The following is a 20,265-nucleotide window of genomic DNA, read 5'->3' on the forward strand; positions in this document are numbered from 1 at the left end:
GGAATGATCCTGTATGTGTGTGTGTGTGTGTATTTGTGTGCATTATTGTATGTGCATGTGCTTGTGTGCATGAATGTATATTGGTAACAGGACCAAAGAAGTCGGGGACTTACCCAAGGCCAAAGAGCTAAGAAACATCTTTCATTTGCCTTAAGTACTGAGTTTAGTAATGACTGTGAGTGACAGAAATGGGCAGGGGGAGTATGTAGGGAAAGGGCCTCAGCCCCATTTCCTGCTCCCTCCTAGGCAGGTAGTGAGTAGGAGTTTAAGTTTCACTGTTTGATAGCATCACCTCCTCTGCTTTCCCAGAAATTATTCCTCGAAGTATGACTCGAATCGTTACTCTGTTGGGAGATGTCTCAGTTTAGAGCTGACTTTCTCCTCTGGTTGTTTACTAAAGAAATGGTGGCACTGGCAATTCAGAGGTGGCCTAATCAAGTGGAAGGAACAAGGCAGTCAGGGTTAGGGGGCCTAATTCTGACTGCTGGGTCTGTCTTAGAGACCTAGGAGAATCGGGCAAGTGAAGCTACTTCCTAGTGCCTCCACTTTTCCTCCTGTAAATTGGGGGATAATTATTTCTATTTGATAAGGTTATTGTGATAGTGCTTTGCAAATCGTAATGTTGGACTATGTCCAACAAAGGTAAAGAGGTGTCTGGACTTGATCATTTCTATGTGTGTGAAGCAGTAGAAAAAGAGGTGGTAAATTGGTCAGTACCTGTGGGTGCTGCAGATCTCTGATATTATGGTAATGGCAGCCTCTCCCTTTTTGGGGGTAGGGTGGGGATATAGGTCTTAGAACGTTGTGGTTAATGACTGTAGAATCTACTGACTGCTTGGTTCTACCCTGCTCTCGGCTAACCACCAATACCAGCATTCCTTCCCATCCCCAACCCCCAGCTATATGCTAAGGATCTCTTAGCTCCTGTTTTATTTTGGGAAAATTTCTGAACTTCTAGGCCTTCATTTTTTCATCTTTAAAAATGGGATAATAATCAGTTTAGCTTTGTCTGCATTGTGAGGATTAGCTGAAGAAAGGGATATGAAGACCCTTTGTAAGTTGTGTTGAACTCTGTATTTTTGGAGCCCGTTCTCTCTCTTTTCTCCCTTCTGCTAATGTCCAAGGGACGTCTTTGCTCTTGAAAAGATAAACTGGTACAGAGGAAGAAACGAGGGCTTATACAGAAAAGTGACTTTCCAGGACCCCAGAGTGAGTTGGAGTCTTGGGATCCACGCCCAGTTTTGTCACAACATGTCAAATTTCACCATTCAGTGCAAGTCTGATTTGTCCTTGCCTAAGACCTACCCAGAGGGAGACAGAAACCTCTGGAAAGGGTATCAGCTCTTTGAAGCCTCGAAGGGGGTGGGAGAAATCTCTGGTGTGGCTGCTTTTGTGGGTATTGAGGCTCCTGTTCACTGCCCCTTGTGTCCAGCAGTGACTAGTTGCTTGGGTATTTGGGTTTTGGGTGAGTCAACAGGCCTGTGACCCAGAGGACCTGTGGTGTGCTTGGCAGCAGGCTGGAATTAGTCAGAAGGCAAAACTGCTTGTCTTGACCCCAGGACCCACGTACTCTGGTGGAAGAGAAAGTCCTCTCTGATCCTCAGTTGCCCTAGCTATGGCAACTTCTAGAGAATAGGAATTTTTTCTCTTTCTGCTTCATGGGGTTCATATGGAAATTAAAGGAGAGAAGATACATGGTTTTTTGCAAACAATATCACAATATTCAGATATCATTAGTTTCTGCTACTTATTCCCGGAGTAAATGTATTGATGTAAAAAAAGAAACCCCGTTAAGTTCCTGAGGACAGCTGGTAAACATGCTAGTCTTCTTTTTATTTGGTGTCTGAGGTCTCCGAATGTAAGCCTGGACCATTTTAAGTAAGTATTGGAGTATGGGAGGGAGAGAGCATGTAAATCAAAGCACAGGTTCTGGAATCTTAGGTTCCCACCTGACATATCTACCTGGGCTTATAATATTCAGTTCTTCATAGATACTGGGGCTTTGTTCTCATTTTTTAATGCCACCCGTGGAGATTTGCTCCTTGTAGAGGCTCGATCATTGGACTCTTAGAAGGTCCCTATTTAGAACACTGAGGCCTGGCAAGGCCGGCCATTGAAGAAATGACAAAAATCAAGCCGAGAAGTCAATTCTTTGGATCCTCGATTCCCTGCTCTTTCTGACACATCATTCTTCCCGCCTGTCAGGTGAGGAGAGAAGCCAGATGGTTTGACAAATGGTTCTTGTTGCTGTCAAATCTGCCTTCTCTTTCTGCTCAGACAGACAATTCTTACCATCCCTTTTTGGGGAGGTGAGGTAGGGTGGGCAGAGAGGGAGGGAGGTGGATGAAGGAAGAAAAACATTTTATTGCCTGATGCTTTCTGTGGAAGAGATGACCAATAAGCACTCGTTTCTGTGTCAAGAAGCAAAGCTAAGGCAATGAGTAATCGTCACCTCGAATTTAAAGCACACAGAGGCCTAGAAATGGCAGCTTGTATTAGGAGACAACATTGAGTTCATATATATTCATCTTAAAAAAAAACATGTTTAAGATGCCATATCTATAAATACTAATAAGGCTGTCTGATTCCAATTTTCAGGTGAGATTAGCATTTTATTGAGTATTTTATCTGTCAGATTCAATACTCGATGTACCATCCTCCCAGGCTTATTAGCATAATTGCTCTGCTTAAGCAACAATAAAAAATTCAGCAGTAAAATATCAGTTAGTGCAGGCAATTTGTTATCAAAAGCTTTTACTTAAGGACAGCTTTATTCTGCATTTATTAGCAAGTTAGGGTTATAACTTATTTTTATTCGGAAAAACAAAAGGGGAGGGGAAAGATTTTGCTTTTTTGTTTTGGAAATAATAGAGAAATTAAAAAGCACTGCCTCTCTGGAAAATTGTCCACATCCCTTCTTCCTTTGCTGAAAGTAGCCTGTGATTAGAATAGATTCCACTTGTGAGGCACATTGGCTCAGACAAAGGTTGCTGTCCTTGGCATTGGAATAAATGGGCAGTAAAGCCCGTTTATGTTTGTACAGATGTTTTCAAAACACTTTCACGTCTCTTTGTTGCTTAAGTCTCACGTTGGGTCTGTGAGGGCTCCGTTCTGAGAATAGAAGGCTGAGTTGGAATGACTTGTTCCAGATGAGGCAGTTGAATGGCAGAACCGAGCTGCCAGCCCCCAGGCCTGTGGTGGCAATGCGACCTTTCCCACCATTGCCCAAAAATCCTGGTGTGAGCACTCTTTCTCCTGCCCTGTGGTGGATGGTTTTCATCTTAGCTCTTTTCCATATGTACGTGTATGCGTATGTGTGTACGCGCACCACGCACACGCGCGCGCGCACACACACACACACACACACACACCCCTGTGCACACAGAAACAGTTTTTCCCCCCTCAAATTTAAGAACTTACTCTTACATTTGTTTTTCCTTTGATATCTTGGTTGAAGTTATTCTGCCATATGAATTTTCCCTTAATATCAAATGTCCTCCATTTCTTGCACTTACAGTCTCTCTCTCTCTTTAGAAACTGACTTAGGAAAGCACTTGCGATTTCCATCTGTGAAGGACCTGGTGCAAAATAAATGATTTTCATAGGTAGTGTGGCAGTCTTTAGCTAAGACAGAGATAAGATTTAAAAATGTGGAGATTTGGAAATCACTTCTCTTTTTTATTTCTTGAGAAATGTATTAGAAGTAAATAAGGACTTTAAATTGAGGCTTTTCAGTGTGGATTAAGCTTCAATTATGGGTAACAATTTCCAAATTGAAGATAAAATTTTGGGTGAAAATGGACAACTGAAGCTATCAGACTTTCAGGGAAGTTACCTTAGCATCTTAGATTTTTATTTCTTGGTAAATTTAGAGAAAGATCATATAATCATTGACTCTGAGCTTCTCCAATGTGCAAGGTACTGTGCTGGCCAATGTGGGGTTTATAGCCTAGTTCAAACAGGGCTGTGAGACTCGAGACAAGTTTAGACTATTAGAGAAGTTATTAATAATGAATGAATATCGTTTTCATTTTTGAGCAGCTATTATATGACAGGAACACTAATAGGAATTTTTCTTAGGTTATGCCATTTAATCTCTTAATGTTTCTCTCAATAATTCATTAAGTTAATTTTTATCGAGCACTTATTTATATACCAGTCACTGTCGTGTTTTACATGTATCATCTCGTTTACCTTTTTATAAGAATCCTATGAGATGGTGGCAGGTACTGTCATGTCATTATTGTTCTCATTGGTTAGATGAAGACACTGATGCACAGAGAGGCTAATTATCTTGTTCAAGTCACACTAGTAAGTGATGGAACTGCTCTGGCCTTCCTGTCTCCTACACACATGTTCTTTGCATTGTGCCACTTGGCGAAAGATGAATTAATAGATAGGTAGGCAGACAGTGCTAATGATGATTAGAGGACTTTGTAGTTTATTGATATCAGAGCTAGTGCAGAACCTGGATGTTTGCAAAGAGCACTAAACCTGAAATTGGACAGAGGTTCAAATCCTTGTATGTTTCTTAGTGTTTATGAAAACCTCCATTATCTCTTAGAATTTCAGTACCTTCCTTTGAATTAGAGATAATACAGTCTCTCTCTCATTGTCAGTGAGAATAAACTAGGGACTGCAGGAAGAGCAGTGTCAGGGCGGGTGTGGGGAAGGCTCTCTCCCCACAAGAAGCCGAGGAACCTGGCTGTTGCACAACTTATAGCCGCTTAGAGAACGTAAAGGAATAAATACGTGAGTGCATGTATGTATTTCTAGAATGCCCATCTTAGGTACACGACACCGCCCCAGGGCCCTCCCAGCATGGCCACTCAAGTGTGGTGGGAGTGTCAGGCCAACTCCTGTCCCTTCATAGACCAGAGTCTGGCTGCCAGATCAACACAGGGTTTGGCATCTCTTTTCGAGAGCGGGGTTTGCTGGGCCATTCTGGTACAATCTGTCCAGCCCACGTCTTGACAGTGGGATCTCATTGTCAGTGAGAATAAACTAGGTGCCTGGTTCATGGTGGGTGGTCAGCCAGTATCAAAAGTACACATGAATAGGAAGTTTTGTGTGCTGGTTAGGAACAGCCACCAAAGTCAGATTGCCTGGGTTTAAATCTGCTCCACAACATAATACCGTATGACCCTGGGCAAACAGCTTCATTCTTTGGGCCTCAATTTCCTCGTCTATAAAAATGGACTTACCTCATAGGGTCGTCGTATGGGTTAAATAAGTTAAAATATGAGTTAAAACATAAGTTAAAATGTATGTAAAGCATGTTTAACAGTGTCTGACACAACAGGCCCTATGTACATGTTAGCTCTTATTATTCTGTCGTACTATAGTAATGAAAGGCAGGTAGAAAGTGAACAGTTTAGGACTGTTTTAGGACCCTGGCCTGTTCACTCAAGGACAGTGAACCAGTTTAGCCTGGGCCATAGGAGCTGCATTTGCACAGCTACTAATGACTTTGACAAAGTCCTTGATTTCTCCATCCTTGATCATTGCTTCTATGAAGATGATAGTTGAGAGAGAAAACTTTAGGTGATAGACTGTGCTTACAGAGTGGATGGATCCATATCCTTGATAAGTTTGTTCATGGAGAGTTGCCATGTGACTACTGAGGGTCAGTTTGCTGGTCAAAGACAACCTGTAGGGTGGAATATTTTCTGTGTCATTTAGGTTCTGTCTTCTCTCAGTCTGCATGTGCCTGGGTCCTGTCCTCAGATCTGTCTCCCATTTTCCTTCTCTCTGGAAGGTATCGATGTCCTGAGGCCACCTATGCCTAGGACCATTTCTCCTGCACCAGAAGGAAGTAGGTGGGAGTTTTGACATATCAATTTTTGAAAGATAATGCACTCTAACATACATTTTACACAATTTCAAAATATAGGAATACACTTTTTAAAGTTGTGCTGCTGAGGATAGCTTTAAGATGAAAGATTCTTTGGGATCTTGTGCTTTTTCTGGGGCTTATTGTCCTAAACAACAATTATCTTGACGAAATTTGTGTGTATGAGTGAGTGTGTGAGAGAGAGAGAGAGAGAGTGTGTGTGTGTGTGTGTGTGTGTAACTTCCTGGAATTGATAGTATTGATTTTTGGGGTGTTTCTTTGGTTTATTCAAAATAGAAACAGAAAGGCAAAAGTGTTTGTTCATGTCATTTAAAAATGTCTTTATAGGGAAAGACATTAAGGTAATACCTTACATTGTATATGAGGCTTTGTGGTTTTCAAAGCACTTAAACACACATTTTTCTTTTTTATGTGCATCTTATGGTATTCCTCTAAGGTAGGTGAGGCAGAGCTTCTCATTTCCCTTTTAGAGATGATGTAACTTAGATTTAGAGAGATGAAGCGAGTTTTTTTTAAGCAGTGATGGATGCAAACCCAGAACCTTTACCACTGGGGTACTTTCTGCTTCATCGCCCTGATTTGACTGTAATGAGGTCATTCTTACCAAAAGCTACCCAGGTTATACAGAGTAATAAATCTAAAAATGCTTGCCTTTATTTTCCATTAGTTAAAAACTTAACTATGATTTGGTATTAACCTGACTCTTCCCAAGTATAAATAACAATGAATCTCTAGGACTTTCTGTTATACCAGCATGTGTTTCTCAAAAAATCAAATGTCAAAGTATTTCCTGAAATTTGCTTTAATGAATAAGAGAGGTGAAGGTAAAATTCCTTCTTTGCATGAGGTAATTAGGAAACAGGATGTACGAACTTGCTGTAGGAATATAAAAAAGAACACTTGTACTGAAATATAGACCGGATGGATGTATTACGGAGTGTTTATGCTGGCAGAAATTTTAAGTGAAAGTTCTCATTAAGTGTGTACATTGTTCTTGGTTTGCATGAAAACCTAATCTGTTTCATCAGTTGGATCCAAGGGCAGTATATATTCATAGACTCCCCCAAACCAGAAGCATGAATTGGACTTCCAGTTTTGATTGCCAGGTGCCTTTATCTGGCAGCTTGGTGTGTGCTCAGAATACAGAACAGAGGAATGGAAGATGCTCTGGAGGGTCTTATGATTGGGAGTCAACGCCATGCTTGCTGGGGGTGGTGGTTGGGTGAGCAGGTGGGAAGGTCTGAATTCTCTTTGGCAAATATCTTTGAGTGTCTCAGACACATGGCACCACATAAGCCCAGTGCTATATTATTAGTCTCATGTACCAGAGTATGGGTTAGGTTACATGTATTTTGGAAGCCTATTTCTTCACTTTACACCTCATGGTTTCTTAGGTGACAACTTCAGACTGAATTGCCAGCTTCCTGACAGTGTCTTGAAAAGGAGGCAGAAAGTGTTTTGGACAGATGACCCCCTTGACTTTTTATCTTTGGTAGTTTCTTTTTTTGGTCTACATCATCTGGTGATGTTACTGATGTGGGTGCTGAAATTGGCCCTCATTCACGCCCCAGATACAGATTAGCTGTACTTTTTCAGGGCACATATAGCTATGAATTCTGTTTCCATGAATGTCTCTGACCTATCTATGTCTGTTATGTAATAATTAGCTCCTACTTTACAAACAATCACTAGCATGGCAAGTGAGATGTAAGAAGCTGAGGATTCCCTTCTCTGAGTCTCTGTCAAATACTTTTGTTTAACATGCCATGATTTGTCCTATATGTATTAGTTTGGTCTTTTCTGCTAGAATTTGAACTCCTGTAGGGCAGGTGTTATGTCTTATCAATCACCATGATGGTCCCTGGCACACAGTAGATACTTGTTACTAAGTAGTTGGATCATATCTTAAGAAGCTGATAAAAATTGTTTTCCTTGAGAGAGGGATTGTAGTGAGTGTTGCTCCTTCAGTGCATTCCAGGCTATGCTCGGCACCTTGAGGAAGTCAGAGATGAAACACCAAATAGTTCCTTCCTTAGGGAGCCACAGTCTAGCTATATCATGTCAGTGGCAGCACTTCATAAACTGCGAAACAGTGCACAGATGGATCATCCCGATGAGTTTTAATTTTAAAATGGCTTGGGCTACAGGCTCTGCCACCTCTTCCCACTTTTGAGAATTCCCTAACATAGCCTCACTTTCTTCACGTGTGTAATGGTGCAGTTATGAATGGGCCATTGAGAAGATAAACACGTTATCTGTCAAACTGAATAATAGGTAATTTGCTCTTCTTTGGTAGATGGGGGTCTATTTTGTTTTTAAAAGGTAGATTGCTGAATGGATAAACAAAATGTGGTACATCATTGCTCCTCGCCCCAAAAAGATTATTATTCAGCAACAAAGAGGAATAAGGTACTGATATATACTACAACATGAATGAATCTTGAAAACATTGTGTAGTGAAAGAAGCCATTCACAAAAGACAACATATATGATTCCATTTTACATGAAAGTCCAAAATAGGCAAATCCATAGAGTCTGTAGAGGCATAAAGTAGATTAGTGGTTGCTGCCAGGGGATGGGTGGGGGATAGGGAGTGATTAGAGTGACTGCTAATGGGTATGGGTTTCTTTCTGGGGCAGCAGACGTGTTCTTAAGTAGATTGTGGCAATGTTTGTGCAACTCTGTGAATATACTAAAAATGGAATTGTAGACTTCCTATGGGTGAATTGCATTGTGTGTGAATTATATCTCAATAAAGCCGGTAAAAAATAAGTAGACTGCCTTCCGATCTGCGAGTTCTGAGAGGTGGTGCTTCAGTGAAGCATATAGTGTATAGCTTCAAGTTTTAAACTCACTTTATTTTGTTTTTAGCCTAGAAGTCATAGGTACTTAACAGTGATGACCATACCTAAGGAAAAATTGACAACACAACCAGAGCTACCAAACTTGAAATCTCTTTCCCCTCAACTTCATGCACAAGATTTTCAGAGCTTTAAGATTTTATACTTCCAGAAATGTTGATTAGTGAGATACTCGATAAGAAATAACAGGGTACTGACAGCCCTGATTGTATAAATAGGCGTTTGGGGTTGTGTTCCTGGTTTGCTTGTCAGTACAAGAGAAATGTATGATTATGTTGAATGATGGTTAATTTCCTTATCCACCCATTTTAAAAATAAAGATGTACGGCTGTAAGACAGGTGCTCAGGGGAAAAAGGAGGCCTGCAGCTTTGATAACGAACCCCAGAAAGGAACCAGTTCCTATTTAGGCGCTGGGCTTTAAGTCCTGGCTGATTTTAGGCTCTAGCTGATGAGTTAGGAAACGGTGGCTATTGCCACACAGAGGATTTTTCATCTACTCTTGTGTTTGTCTGGACAGCTTTTCTCCCTCCTCCTTCAAGATCATTGTCCCACTCTCTGTGACTAAGTTATTGTGTCAACAGAGTTAGAAGAGCAGACAGCGGATGTGTGTAGAGGCTGAATGGGACATTGCACTTTCTAGCTTTGTATATGAACAGTTCATACACAAACATCTCTCTTTGATTAAGTATCCAGTGAAACCAATTCATGTGAACTCCAATTAAACTTTAATGAACAAGTGGGTGTATTAATATCAGCTGAGTAATGCAGGCAGCAAGGATTCCAGTAAGTGACTCACTTCTCTGAGCAGCTCATTCCCCATGCACGGTTAGAGTTACTAGAAAGCTTCCAGCTATATTTGAGTGGATCTGGTCCGGGCCTTGTAATTCTAGCAATCCTTGGGGCTTGTTATTCATCTAGTGACAAAACCACAGTTATCCAGACCTCTGTTTTCAGAGCAAGGATTGAGACTGGGGAGACTTGTTCACATTGAGCAATTAGGCCTTTTTTGGAACTGTGCCCATATGGACTTTTATTTTCTCATCTTCCTTTTGCTTCTTCTTCTTCTTCTTCTTCTTCTTCTTTTTTTTAAAGTGAGAATTCTTTTTCTCCTTAAACCCAGGGGCAGTGTAGGTGAAGGTCAAGGCAGTGAAGGTGGAACCCTCAGTTTTTAACTAAACTTAGTCCCCCTGAATCTTACTTCCCATCCCTGTCCGTTGTTCTCCCTCAAGTCTACAAGCATCCCCATAGTTACACCAGAGTCGGCAAGATCTTCTTGGAATGGTGGGCCTTTCTGAACACAGACCCTGTTTCTTCTAGAGAATGATAACCATACCTACTTCCTAAGGAGGATTAAATAAGATAATGAATATAATACTCTTAGTTTCTTGCCTGATATGTAAGAAGCTATCAGTCAATTTTAGTTAACTTATGCCAATGAAAAAGGGTTGAGGAAGAGGGCGTTAATAGCAACCATTAATCTACTTTCCATCTCTATAGACTAAGGATTTACCTGTTGTGGACTTTTCATATAAAATGAAATCATATAACATGTTGTCTTTTGTGACTGTCTTCTTTCGCTTACATGATGTTTCCAGTCCTTGACAATAAAGGAACTTAGATTCTCCTAGAGATTAAAAATGTCTGTGTCATTACAGAGTGACCAACAGCTTGGAAGAGAGAATGAAGTGAAGATTCAGGAAATGGAGAGATTCCTGAGGTTGGCTACATTTGAGAAGGCTAGGTGATCTTGGCCTGGAGGTCAGAGTAGGGTGAATGAGGTAAGGGGTTGGGAAGGGAGTTTGAGGATGAACAAAGGATATGAACGAAGGCAGAGGCCCAGATGCAGCCAGGTGCAAGGTGAATTCAGTGTGGTTAGAGTAGATGATAGGTTCAGTCTTGGAGGGCTAATTGAGCCTCTGTTTTGGCCCCTAAGCCCTAGGCCCCACTCTGTCTGCTGTTCTGCCTCCCATTTTTTTTGTACCCATCTAGAAATCAGTTGAAAGTAACCCAGCAGTCAGGCAGCTGGAGATAAAGATTCAGTTGTAGAATGGGCTTTATGTCTGTTAGCTTAGTGGGCTTGCTAACGCAACATTTCTGAATCAGTGACCCTCTTCCTCTCAGATAACTCCTGCTTATGACAGCTTACTTTGGGCAGCAAGGACTGAGTATATGCTTTCAGCCTTCAGGTAAGTCTCAAGCCTGGGAGGAAAGGGCGGAGTTGCATATACTTAGTTTCTTCTCCAAACTCAATAATTGGGTGACTTCCTCCTCTCTTGTAGACAAGGGGAATGGATGGAAGCCAACATGAAAAAGCAAAAAAGCAAAGGAGAAAGTAATGTTCTGCCACGACCAGGAGACTTTCCCCCATTTCTCAACCAAATCCCAACAGAATTTCTTAGGGAAAAAATGAGAAGGCTGGAAGGTAAGACAGGGCCATATTGTTGTGAAATTGAGGGACAGTTTTCTGAGTAGGGACGATGTAATTCAGTCTGTAATTCGGGATAGTTAATCTACTTAGGAAACAACAATTGAATGTACACTAAATAACTCAAACTGGAATAAACAGGTCTTGTGTAATGCTGTCAAGGTCTGTGGTGTAAGAATCAACCACCATTTCAGAAATTACAACCACTCCTCGGTGTTAAACTTCAGACATCACACTTGAATATCAGACTCTTTGCTGCCCTCCCAGACTCTGTTAAGAGAATGTCATGGGATAAAGAAATCCATGGGATAAAGACATAAATTCCATAATGATAGCAGAAGTGGGAGAGTCCAGTTGAATAGGTAAATTTCATTTTTGGAATTTGTGATAAATCAGAAGGGATTTTTGCCAATCAGGAATTAGATAAATAGACTGATGATACAAATTAGGAACTATACGTTGCTTATAGGAAACAAAAGAATGTATATTAGATTTAAAAAATGCAAGTCAATAGTTTATTTGGCAATTAGAGCTAGGTATTTCGTTCTTTAACAGCTCCTTAGGGTATTATTTCTTATATATAGCCGAGAAAAGTCTGTTATTCCCATTTTACAGATGAAGAAACAGTACACAAATATAAAGATCATTATTCAAGGATACTTGGACTAGTTTTCATTAGCCAGCTTAATTCTTTGTTTTATTTTGGGGATTTTATTTTGAAGTGAATCAGTAGGATTTATTTATAGGTTTTCACAAGGCCACTGAATTAGACTAGGTTTTGACATACAGAGGAATCAGGGAGGTGTAATTAGCTAAGCTCTCTGCCTTGTTGTTTCAACAATATTGAAAGCAATATGCAGATGGTTTGCTCATTTGCTTTCACTTACTGTCATCTTTTTCAAGATAATAAACTGAATATATTGTAGAGATTGATTAATTAGCCTTCCTAAGGTAAGTACCTCTGCAAACACATCTCTACAAACCCAAATCCTGCCCAAATTTTCGTTTACCTCACTCCAGGGCTCCTGAGTTATTTCCTTTTTTCTGGAGACATTTGACAGATCACACTGCTCTTCGTTTGGGGGCAGCTTTCTGTTGCCCTGGGGACAGCTCTCTGTTACCCTGGTCATCCTCTGGTCTTCCTTTCCTCTCTTTGTTTACCAGGAACACATGTAACTTACTGGCCTCTTATTCCTCCTGGAGACACTAGCCCAGGTACCCCATTGCTTTCTTTACCTTTGGTTCTCTTGAGTACCCATGGTGATGGTGGCTCCAAACAGCAATAGTTTTCACCTGAGTTTGTGGCTCATCTTTCCTTAGGGAACTTTTATCAGAATTCAGATTTTCAGTCTGCATCCCTAAATTTTTCATCGGTCACTTTGGGCATTTGCATCTCAAAAACCTTTTTTTATTTAATTCTGATGGGCACCTCGTTTAAAATCTACTGTTCCCATTTTACTTATGCTGTGAAGTGCTCAGAGTAAAAGCTTTTAAAAAAGAATTTAATCCAGTGGTTCCAGGATGAGAGAGGCACTCATGGTGTGAAAAGAGTGAGTAGTTCTCAAAAAGGGTGTGGTCTCAGCTGGAGAGGAAACCATATGATTCTATAAGGAAAGAAAGGCTCTGGTGTCCTGACTGTCTGCTTCTTTTATACCTCAGGCTCATTCCCATAATGAATGTTTATTCTGCCCAGTGATACTGCTGTTGTTCCTACGTGAATGTGCTATCCATTCTGTTTTAGAAGTTTTCACAGGAGCTGGGACGAAGGGTAGGAGTTCTTAGCTCAGCCCCACTAAAGGCAAGGCCAAGTATGAGGCTCTGTCTTATTCTACAGATTCCAGCCTTTCAACAAAGACTGAACTTCTTTTCTTGCCTCCAAACCTTAAGCATATTTACCCTTTTCCTACATAAACTCCCTACATGATAATTGTCTCATTTTGTTAGAATCAGTTAACTCTTTGTATAAAACACAGAAGATACTAAATGTGGTGAGTTTACTCACTGGCAGAGGTGAAATGGAGGCTAGCCTTCCCTCAACCGTCATTATACTCATCCTGGGCTTTTTTGAGTGTACTATGTGGAATCAGTGTTATGACTTCTCAGTCATATCTTTCCTATTTTAAAACTGCAGAATTGATCTTGCCATCTTACCAGGGAGCACATCGTCAGTAAATTCTAATGGAAAAACCTGTCTGATGAATGGCAGGAAGACGGCACAGCAGCACTTGTGAGTCATTCCAAGACCAGCTAGATTTGAGCTGTGGTACTTCTTCGATACTGACTCTAAACCTCCCTCGGCATTCTGCCGTCTTAAGCAGCTTTCAAATCGTTGTCTCTGATTTTCTTATGTAGGTCAGACTGTGTCTTTTCTTTAAATTGTGCCTGGACATCCCCTTAATAGATTGGACTGGTCTTGTGAATTGGATTTATACGTTTATGAAAGCAGTCATTCTTGAAGGGCGTCTTCCCCTCCCACAGTGGGGCAAGATGTTAGGGGGCCCAGGTACTCTGATATATCGCAGTTTTTTATTTTTATTTATTTTTATTTTTCTTTAAGTAGAATATTGATACTTTGGAGTGGAAGGAAAGCAAAACAGTTTTGGAGAACCTTAAGAAAAAAACCCGAAAAAACAAAACTTTTCCTGAGATAAATCAATGGATACTATAAAGAAGGCAATAGGGCACCAGGAAACCTTGAGAAAGGTCTACTCTGTCTCATTCTGCTCTATAAACTTGACTGCCTGACTGTCAGCGGGGATCCTTGAACCCATATTTCTGGGTTGTTAACTAGATCAGATGAGCTTATGCATATGAAAATACTCTGTAAATGAAAAAATAAAAACCTTTTAACATAGTTCTGGCATTTTTTCTAAAACAAAATAAACCTTTCTTTTTTGATTATAAAAGTTATATACACCTATTTTAGAAAATTAAAATGCACAAAAATATAAAGAAGAAAATTAATACACCCATAACCCATCATCCAGAGATAACCGCTGTTTACATGTATAACCACTCTATTCTTTTTTTTTTAAAGGGGATTATTTTATATATACCTAGTTTTACATGTTTTCTTTACATAACATTGTAAACATTTTCCCATGTCATTAACCATTCTTTAAAAGTACACATTTTAATTACTGTATAATGTTGCATTATGCAGGTGATGTATTTGCATATATTGTGATATATTTGACTACTGTTTCCATTATTAAGTGCAGACTGTTTACCAAGAAAAGAATTTGCTTTAACACAAGGCAGGGGCACTTGGCATTGTTTTTGTAGTAGAAAAATTTGACATTTCATTTCATTCTGAATTAATATGTGTTAGACTGGAGATTAGCAGTATTTTTAGTTAAGATCTCAGTAAAGGTAAAGTTAGACCTATAGAATTGTTAATTTAGAGAAAATCGTGACTAAAAAATCTAATAGGTCAAGTTCTCTTAATTAACATAACATTCATCAGAGAAACATTGAAAAATAGTATGGATAGTCTCATAAACGTATTGCGTTAGATAAGTTGTCTCATGCCTTCTGGAAGGCTTTTAATTTTGTCTTATCAGGAGGATGCGATAAATTTGTTTTGCTCACAGGGTCTTTTTTTTTTTTGCTGGGCATATTCATAATACTATAGTTATCACATTTTTGAATGTAATGATATAATAATGAAGAGAGACCTTTGTATATTTTTTAAAATGGAAGTTTAAAGAGCAATAGTCTAGGAGAGGGAATTGTACTAGTGTTTCAGTCTTGAGATTGATCTTTTTGTTATGGATTTGTCCTTTGCTTTTCTTTTTGCATTTCTATGTGTCTGCTTAGCACTTTGTCATCTACATTTGCCTGAATTCCATTCCTCTACTTGTCCATTCTCCAACGCATCCATCCTTCCGCTTACTCATCCAATCATCCTAGTCATTTATCCTCTAGCCATTCTTACCTACCACTCTCATCTATCTCTCTCCATCTCCATCTGTCATCTACATCCATCTATTCACCTATCCATAACTACCTGTAAAGAGAACAGAGACTATTTTGATGAGAGCATATTTGTTTCTTTGTTGCTTTTTATAATGGGATGATAGGGGCCAACGCCATGAGAACCTGAAAGTTAAAATGATTACAATTTGTTCATTTTTGTTTCACTTCAAAATCAGGAGGGATGTTTAGAACTGATTTGATTATCTACTCTATGACGTTCATCAGGATGTTCTTAATATAATTCATCTTGTGGATTAGTGTTTCAACTAATATTTTCTTAGAATCAGCCACCAGGAGATAGAATAAACAAGAGCTATGATATAGATTCTGAGTAGTATATTCAGAAGGGGAATAATTTTCTTCAATTTGGACTAAGAAAGAGTAAAAAATCTACAAGTGCCGTCCTTCTAAATTTATTGACTTAAAAATATACTGTAACATTTTCAAGGAGTTGAGATATATTATACAAAGATATTTTTGAGGCATGGGAACCTGTGTTGCACTTGATATTTGGATAAAATGGAAGAAACCAGCTGTTATTGAAAACCCTCGTTTGTTTCTGAAAAAGCCGCTTTGCGCTTATCTTATTTCATTCTCACAATGGCCCTGTGATGTCTTATAGTATTCCCATTCTCTAGATAAGAGACAGAGGCTCAGAGAGGCTAAATGATTTGCCCACATTGATGTGGTTAACGAGTGGCACAACTTCTATGAAATCAAGACCCTTTTGACTCTAAATAAAACGGTTACTGTGCAGTAAACCATACTGACCTTGTGCAGAAGACTTGTAAAACCTTAACTATATTATCAGCTCTCCACTTTATGTTTTATATTTACTTGGCCTCTGAAAAGGGTCCTGCAAAGAGCACAGTTTTTAGTTCTTTTCTTGAAAGATGAGAGGGTTTGCATATGGACGTGATAAAGAAGACAGTTCTTAGGATACGGATATTAGTTTGACTCTGTAAAGTTGACTTTGATATTTGACAGAATGAGCTTTTCCTCATGTGCAGCTGTGTGTTTGTGTTTGACTTAACCTGAGTCTCATTAGTCAGCTTGAACTAAATGACACAAAGATCCCCTTCACAAGATGCATATTTTGAAGGCAAACAAACCAATGAAATTTAATAACAACTCTCTCCAAATTTTTGTAAGGTCTAGAAAGCCATAAACAGTATGTAAACAATTGATTGTGGCTATGGTTCAGTAAAATTTTCTTTACAAAACTCACAGTGAGCGAGATTTGGCCCGTGAGCCATAATTTGCCAATACCTGTTCATGAAATAATGAACTTTGTTTTGTTCATTGCTATGTAACCAGTGCTTGACATATTCCATAAATATTTGTTAAATGAATGAACTAATGAATCAGACTCCTTCTCTGATCTCTAAGATCTCATAATCCAGTAGAGGAGATAAGAAATATATGTATGAGAGTGTGGAGGGCAGTGAAATCAGGTGGTATTTTAACTGGATCCTGAAAGATAAGCAAGTATATGTCACCAGCCAGAGATGGAAGGAGCACATTGCCAGCAGAAGACACACCCCAAAGAGACAAGAAGAAGGGCATTTGTGGTGAATAATGTGAAGTTCGATTTTTCTGAAGTAGGATTTCCCTAACTTATCTGATCATTGAAAACACTTTTTATTAATAATACAGATTTGCAGCATTCTCTTTGGAGATTCTGATTTATTAAGGCAAATTTGGGCAATACTAGTTTGTATAATAAAGATCTGAAAGGAAATAATAGTTGAAGATGACACTGAGAAGATAACTGGGATAATTTCTAATGGGAAATAAAGTTTCTAATGGGAATAAAATTTCTAATGGGAAATAATACGCAACAGAATTAGTATTGACTGATGGCAACTGGACCTAGAATTACACCTTACATTCTTTGCCACAGAATTGGGACATCTGCCCTACTTATTGGCCTGCCTTTATAAGTCTCTTATTGATCTCGTAGGAATACCTTAGTCTTTGTGATGAAATGCCATATAATTTAGTCGGTTGTGTAAATTATGACGTAGCTACTAGATTTATGGCTTTTGAATCTCTGGGTTGACAAATATCTAAGAGGGCAAATGGATTAAAATGACTTGGTAGAAAACTTGCTTTCTCTTCATGTAACTCCAGTTCAGAGGGCAGTTTAATTAGGTGCCCAGATTTGTAGAATGACTATAAGGAGGACCGTCTGTCTCCTTTTGAATAATGGGGAAAATGAGTCAAAATGTAGGCAGCGACTTGCATAAGTTCTGTTACCAAATTATTGGCAGAACTAGGAGTGTAATGCAAATGCCAAAGTACTCAATTTAGTTTTTAGTTTTTGTTTCATAATTTTATAATAAAACTCCTAATTAACATAATTTCTCTCTATTTGAGAATCTCATAGCCTTTTTCTCATTCTTTTTCTATTCTGTTTATCATAAAGTTATACCCTAATGTCTTCTAGACTGGTATCCCACGGTTACTCCCAAATAATTATGACTGAGCTCTGTTTCCCTAGAGAGCTTAACATATTTCCTGGCAGTTAGCATGTGTTCAGCAAATAATTGTAGACTTGTAATATCTTGAGCATCTTTTTCTTTCTTGTGTGTTTTGACTCAAGTTTCTTTTCAGCTATATTGTCAGAAAAGTCAGGTTCTTCTAGAATTGTTAAATATAAGATACTTTCTCTTAAGCTTCCTCAAAAAATATTGAATTCCCCATTATGGCTGAGACCTTTCTTAATAGCTCTATTGATAGTTAAATGTCAGCAACTTTAAAAAAGAAATGTCAGTAAATTATCAGAGAAAGAAATTGCACATTTACTTGAGTAGACATATTTTAATTGACCACTTAAAACAAAGATTATAACAAAATCCTGAGAAATTTCATATCTTGCACATTTATCTTAACTGCCAGAACTTTTTTTATTTGTATTTCTTAGGAGGCTTAATGTCTTCCGCATATGGTTTTATGTGTACATTCGTTCCTCCCAGTAGATGGTGAGCATATTGAGTCGAAGCTTAAAAAAAAGTGAGTTTCTGCACCCTCACAAAGCCTCGCTCTGTAGATGCTAATACTAAATAAACCTTTACTCAAAGGAACATTGTTAGAAAAGGGCCAACCTTATCTTCACTTATTTACTTAATTCTCTCTTATTTTGCATCTGCCTTTGTACCATGTTTTATGCTTAACATTGGTGGTGAGACTGGATTGGGGTTAGGTATGTAAGAATGAATAAAGATAGTTCTCATCTGCTTTGCTGGAGATGTTGATGCATAACAGATAAATATAATGAGATGGAGAAATTTAAGGTAGATACAAATAACCTGTATTAGAATCTGGAGGCAGGTTAATTCCGAAGAGATGAACCAAGGGAGGCTTCAGCAAAGGGACAATGTTTGAGAAGAGCCGGAATATATCTTGGTCTTCCCTTTCAATCATTGGTTTGATCTTTGTCAACACACACACACACACACACACACACACACACACACACACACACACACACACTAATGTTTTCTTCTTTTTGCAACCTGTTTGTAGCTTTAAGAGTAGAGCTGTCTTAACATGGGGCAAAAGGAAGAGAAGAATAGGTTTCATTGTAATCTTTGAGTTTCTCAAATTCTGAAAGACACAGTGGCCAGAAATTATTGATGTGACCCTTTATCATTATCGGTATGGACCACAAGTACATTGTCTAGAGACATACATTAAGTCCTTACTTAATGTTGTTGATAGCTTCTATGAATTTAAGCAAAACCATGTATAATGAGAACAACTTTACCATTGACTAATTGATATAAACAAGAGTCAAGTTCCTATAGCATCTCATCAACGTTAATAGGGAAACAATGCTGAACGAAATGATGTTATTCGAGGACCTGCCGTATCCTGTTCTAAAGTAATGGTGTTCTTTCCAAGAATTTTTCCATCAGTTGTTGTACTCCTCAATAATTAAATTACACTAAATAGTTTCCTGGGTGGAGGGAGCATAGTGTGGTGGAAGAAGTTTCGATTTTGACGTCAGACAGTCCCGGTTCCATACCTAACTTTTCCATTTATTTATGTGACCCAAGACCATTATCCTTTCCAAGGTTCAGTTTACTCATTCTTGAAAATGGTGATAATGGAAAAGTACTTCACAGAGTTGTGGAATTAAAGGAGCTAATGTTTGCAGAGCTCCTATTTCAATGCCCAGGACATGATACATCATCTGCCTACAGGGCAGATAAGCTTAAAAGTGAACATGTGACATGTAAGTGCATTTGCAAAGTTAACAAACAGATAAATCTTTGACTTCCACCAAGAAATGCTTCCAATCCCTTTTCTGGAAACACAAAGCCCTTTTATCTAGATTTCCTTTTCCCATTTTAGAGTCCTGGCTACAGGAAATAGTTTGTTTTCCTCGTTACTGTAGGGAAGATGATGGTGCAAGTAAGCTGATGAAATTTGACTGGTCCCAGGCCGTGGTCTGAGCATGCGTTTTGGGGAGAGAGCTGCAGGGTGTGGTGGGGGCTGTGGAGACCCTGGGAGGGCTCTCTCTGAAAAAAGTGGAAGCTGCCTGGAGCTAATCAGTTGTTACCACATGGGAACGCTTTGTCAGATTTTTATGTGAAATCTTTAATTTTTAAAACCTTGGCTCGTTAACATATTTTATAAACGCCGTAAGAGTTACTTCCTCATAGATAGAGAAAAATACAACTTATGATTTCACTCAGTAACATCAACATCAGCTCAAAACAACAACAGCAAAACACTTAAAAAGTTCACACTGTACATGGAAGACAGAACCCATTTAAAGATCAGAATTGACCTGCAGCCCTTCAGTGTGCATCTCTTGTGCATACTTTTAAATAATGAAGATAACGGTGAATGATGGCCAACACTGAGTCCTTTCCGTGTGCCAGGCACTCTGTTATGGATTTTACATATATCACTTAATTCCTAAAAATAACCCAGAGTGGTATGCATTACTATAATTATCCCATTTCACAGATAGGGTCACTGAGGCTCAGAGAGATTAAGTATCTTTCCTGAGATTACACAGATGATAATAGCTGGGTTTCAAACCAAAGACTGTGCACCTTCAAAACCAAGTATACCAGCGGTTTCCAACCCTGATGATATGTTAGAATCACTGGAATACCCTTAAAAATACTGT

General features: G+C 39.0%; 1 protein-coding gene across 25 annotated transcripts in view; it reads left to right on the forward strand.

The window, feature by feature from the left end:
• Nucleotides 1-20,265, forward strand: part of LPP (LIM domain containing preferred translocation partner in lipoma) — a 605,586-nt gene that overhangs the window by 113,057 nt on the left and 472,264 nt on the right. For 2 of the 25 annotated variants that reach the window (XM_039850686.1, XM_039850687.1), the window contains exons 4-5: nt 10,372-10,494; nt 10,838-10,902. The exons of 22 other annotated variants lie outside the window; for them this stretch is intronic. The gene's annotated coding sequence lies outside the window, so the exon portion shown is untranslated. The remainder of the gene's footprint in view (nt 1-10,371; nt 10,495-10,837; nt 10,903-20,265) is intronic. One more of the 25 variants, XM_039850688.1, reaches the window with a different exon arrangement.

Source organism: Pteropus medius, unplaced genomic scaffold (genome assembly GCF_902729225.1).
Source record: "Pteropus medius unplaced genomic scaffold, Ma_sr-lr_union100, whole genome shotgun sequence".
NCBI lineage: Eukaryota > Metazoa > Chordata > Mammalia > Chiroptera > Pteropodidae > Pteropus > Pteropus medius.